Below are 5,448 nucleotides of genomic sequence, written 5' to 3' on the forward strand. Positions count from 1 at the left end.
ACACTGGTATAAACATCCCTAAGCAACCAAACCTCTGTTGTAGTATATTTACTCTTAAACACATCTACAATGTAATTAGCTGTTGAAAAATGTCCAATAGGCCTATAAACAACGTCAGCTCATGGCCGTGACCGTCATGAAGAATGTTGCACTTTTAAGAAACTGCTTAAACCAATACTGATAATGTAGTTAGTATGTACAAATGTATCTGGATTATTGTTATGCGTTATAACTCATTCTATATATATATACACACACTAAGCCCCCCCCCCCCCCCACCCAAAAAAAGACACAAAGAGGCTATATCTTTTAAATTATTTGTATTATGTGTTGCAGACAGTGCACAATATTGCACTGCTTATATCTGTATTAGTAATAAACCCTCTTGATTCTTGCACATCTACGCCATCTGCTGGTTGCATTCAAAATGTTCAGATTTCCCCAGAAAGGCACTTTGTGATTATTATGCAGTATATGGATTTCATGAAACAGGCATTTTGAGACAGTTTAAGCTGAAATGTTAACATATAATATTGCTGAGTCATGACACAATTGAACAGCTCTATTTTATTGCATAAAAAAAGAGAAATAAACTGCATTGTTTTGTTCTGGGATGCTACTGATAAATTCACAGGTTGTGACATCATAGCTAGCCTGGTAAACACCCCCTCCCTCCGGAAATCTCATGCATTGCATTGCATTTGGTTTCAGGAAGGAGGGTCTGGGATTGCTCACAGAGTAAAGCTGCCCGAACCGCTGCGCATACGAACCAATCAGCGGCTGCTAGGGGCGGGATCATCCAATCACCTGCCTAGTAGCTTGAAAAAAAGAAAAACTGTCTGTCATCGATTCTGCGCCCGGAGTCTCAGATGCAAGTACGCTGTGAAACAAAATGTGTGTCGCAAGCTTCTTCCATTTGACGGAGTGAGGTTACATCATAGCAGGGTGTCAAACTCACTGTAGGTCACAGGCCTGATTGGGCAAAATGTGACTTTAAGTTGTGTTGGTAGCAGTAAACTACAGGTAAAGTAACAACATAATAGAGATAAACAGTTAGAGCTCTTGTTAAAACAGACCAAATAATTCCAATCAGGGGTATTTAGATGGCACACTGATACTGCAAAAGAAATGGAATGCCCACACTGAGGTTTTCAGATGCAAAATTATATTTAGTATATAATAAAGAGAATAAAGTGAACACATATTGCAAAATGTAATCCTATCGATAGAAAGTGTTTCTATCGTTCATCAAATCGCTCTGATCCCAACGGTATCGTTCACCACTGTCGTTGTTAAAGTTGTGGTGTACTGTGGACTCCGCCTTCCACTTGAGTTTTAAAACGATGTTATTTAGTTATCGTTGGTTGTCATTATTGATGTGACGACCCGTTAAGTCTTGTCCAATCCACAAGACTCAGGAACAGCTGGGTGTCTGTTGGTGTGAAAGAAAGCAGGGTCAAGACCAGCTTTGAGGCTTTCAGTTTTCATTCATCCATTAGTAGCTCTGAGAGTGTACAGATGGAATCAGATGGACCCTAGGCCTAGGGTTCCATTTGTACACTCTCAGAGTTGAATTAACACTCGGGATTCTTTATTTATTGTGTCTATTACCTGTGCATCCTTCATCCTGACAGACACACAGTCGAAAATATAGCGAATGTTTGACATCTCCCCCACTATTTCCCATGAGTCTGTCTGATCGCAGTACCTCTCGATGGAACGGGGACAGTGTGTACTACATGAAGAGAGAACAATAGACATGAGAGAAATGTCTGGAGTGAACAAGCAGCTACTTTTTTTTTGCAGCTATCAGCCTCTTACGGGTATCCAATCATCCACCCCCCTAGTACGTAGATCTTTCCATCCACCACAGCCACGCCAAAAAGATCGTGTCGCCTTTTCAAGGAGGAACACATGGTCCACTCGTTGGTCTCTGGGCTGTAGCACTCCACCTGCTGCAAGTCCCCTCTCCCTGTGTTGCAATGACCACCTATAGATAAACAGGAATTAACAGGATGGTGACTCTTAGTGGGATCTATTATGAGCCCAAACTACAGTGAAGTTGAAGTGAGTCTATATTATGGAACTAAGAGCCATTAACAACAGGTACGATACCTATAGCATAGATCTTGCCTTTGAGTGTACAGAGAGCTGGACTACAATGGGGAACCAGCATAGGAGCAGCTTCTGTCCATACAGACATTTTAGGGTTGCACTTAAACATCTGGTCCCGCCATCCTCCATAACAGCGACACCAAGGGACCAGGAGGACACATGACAAAACATTATTCATTGTCAACGGGAGAAGGATTAATATGTTTAACAAAGGCTTTCGACAATTTAAGTTCAATATGTTTTAAATACATTGCATAAAAAACAACCTCATGAAACCCAGCAGGCTGAACCTGCAGGTATATAAACCTGTTGCATACCTTTTTCTTAAAAATGTTATCCCACAATTTTTGAAACAATTTTTTTCACCCAGTGCAAATTGCCTAAGCTGTAATCCTGGGCGCCCCTCTCCCTCTGAGCTCATGCTTCCTTCAATGAATGAGGAGTGAGCAGGCCGCTTCTTATCACCTGACAGGGGGGAGTTTCCCCGGTAGGACGTAGCACGTGGAAGGAACACGCTAATCCAACCAGTTCCTTTCTATTCCCTTCAATCAGGCGCCCCGGCTGACCAGGGGGAGGCAGTATAGAGACCTGTTCCTTACCAACAGCATAGATGAATCCATCAAGAGCGACCACAGCAGAGCTGGCGTTAATGTCTGGCATATTGACAGACTCCATGAGATGCCAGGTGTTGGTGTACGGGTCGAAGCGCTCCAATGACTTCACATGTGTGTCGCCGTCCAGGCCCCCCACTGCAAACACATTGCCATCCAGCATCACCAGGCCTATTGACCAGGTGGATTGTGCAAGGAAAGAAAAACCATCATAGAACAGATGACTGTGGCCATGCAGCATCTCCTTGGGTAACCAAGGCAACAGGCCACAGCAGTTGTTCCAGAACGAAATATAGGCCAGAGTTTGACAGTCTTACCGCAGCCATAGCGTGCTTCATTCATGGGGGCCATCTTCAACCATGAGTCACAGGAAGAGTCATAGCGCCACATCTCCCTACTAATGGAATGCAAACCGTGGGTCGCTCCTCCAGACAAATACACTGTAGAGCCTATGGTGACATTTAAACAATGAATTATGAGGACTAATAATATGAAAATAGGTTGAAAATGGGCAAAGTGGTACACTCCCAACAAGAAATGTCTGACCTCAAGTATTAGGCGTTCTAACATCTTGTTGGGATGTGTGTTCTCTGTGAAAACAAAGTTGTCACTCTCCAGTGAGGATGGAGGTACACTGGTGACATCCATATGGCAGGAGGGTGAACTAACTGGCATCAACTGGAATCATTTCAGCCATGATGTCTCTTTTTACTAGTCCAGCCTAAACGACAGTAGGAGAGGATGGAATAAATGGTCAGTGATTATTATTATTATCAGGTTATGTTTGATGAACAGAATACTCATGGAGAGAAATGAGTGTCTCAGCATCACATGAATACAGTCACATGACACAGTATTAGCAAGTCAAATAACTATGGAGCCAGATAAACTGAAAATGGCCTATTCTGAGATAATAATCGTCATAATAGGCCAACATTTGGCAAAATTTCATGAACATGCGACAAAAATACTGATACCTCTCTGGGGAAATAGAAATTCAATATATTGGCGAGGCGAGAACAGCAGCAAAAAAACGTCCCAAAATTAAGAATCACCCTAAACTCTTTAGGCCTATATATTTTCAAATGGCCGAAATGTATGGGCTGAAGTGGTTACTGTATGTTTTGTAATAATAATCTAAATCTACAAAGTAACCACTGTAAGTCAACGTCACATGAAGGTGTCTTTTATTTGAAAACAAGGTATATTACAGGTTAGGCCTAATACAAAGTGTATAAAAAAGGAACCCAGCTCACCAGGCTTAAAGAGGAGTAAAATGGTCTCTGATCCATATAATATTATAATGTGATCATTAACAGGTGAGGCAACTGATCTGAGCCATTGTCATCAGGATTCGGTTATATTTGCATTGAATGAAAGCAAAGCACTGCATAATGATATTATAGGCCTATGCATTTTAACCATGTAAAATCACATGCACAACTTTACATCCCAGCTTTACTGACAGAGAGAGGGAGGGAGAGAGAGAGAAAGAGTCAAGAATGAGTGTTTGCCTGCATGTGTGTGAGTGAGACACACGCCAGCCTTGCTTGCCCTGACAACGGTTGTAAAAAGCAGTTGTTGAAATATTAGACTTTAAACGTCGAATGTTCAAATCATGAATGCTTTACCCATTTAAGACCATTTCCCAAAGCACACATTCATTCTTTATCATTTTAGAATAGCCAATTTAACATTGAGCCCGTACTTCTCCAAACATGTACACATGCAAAATGTAGGTGCTTACCCGCGTGCCCCAAATGTTAACTCAATGTCCGGCGTGTTTGTGCAATGTATTAGTCAATATTCTTTAACAAAGAAGTGTTTTAATCCCGTTTGTGGACGAATGCCATTTCCCCCTTCGTTTACTCCCCAATTACATTGAGTGTAATTCAGGTTTTCACCGGATGCGCCCCCTCGCTAACTTCCGACAGAATCGCCCACAAACGGGATTAAAACACTTCTTTATTAAAAGATATGGACCAATAATACATTGCACAAACACACCGGACACCGAGTTAACATTTGGGGCAAGCGGATATTAAGCACCTTATATTTTGCATTTGTACACGTTTGGAGAAGTGGCGTGTGTGACCCGGTCCCGATGCTCAGTTGCTCACAACAACGCTTGTAAATCTGCTATTTGTTTTACGCGAGTTCCGCTTCCTTTTTTTTAATGTAGTTCTGTAAAGTCAAACAACGTAGTTTGCAGATAGCACTTCCGGTTTGGTTGGAGCTTTTAAAAGCTCTTCTGTGAAACTGAAATGGTGTAGTTGTAGTTTATCATAGTTCTCATGATGAAAATGTTATTCTGATATTAATTTGAACAGGTTTATTAGGCAGAAATTCCCTTAAAAAACACCTTGAACCTTGCTCTGAAGTCTGAACCAAAAAAAAAACACATTCTAAATTCGTCAAAGCTTATTCTCTCTCTCTCTCTCTCTCTCTCTCTCTCTCTCTCTCTCTCTCTCTCTCTCTCTCTCTATTAAAAAAAAAAAATATATATATATATATATATATATATATATATATATATATATATATATATATATATATATATATATATATATATATATATATATATATATATATATATATATATATATATATATAAGCACACATATACAACCACTATTTTGAAAAGTCAAAATTGGAAGGAAGTATTCACTGTTGTGCCAAACGGAAACGTCAATGTGTTGCACAGTAGCCGCTTCCACACACA

This window comes from Gymnoscopelus braueri, assembly GCF_963280865.1.
Source record: "Gymnoscopelus braueri genome assembly, chromosome: 16".
Taxonomy (NCBI): domain Eukaryota; kingdom Metazoa; phylum Chordata; class Actinopteri; order Myctophiformes; family Myctophidae; genus Gymnoscopelus; species Gymnoscopelus braueri.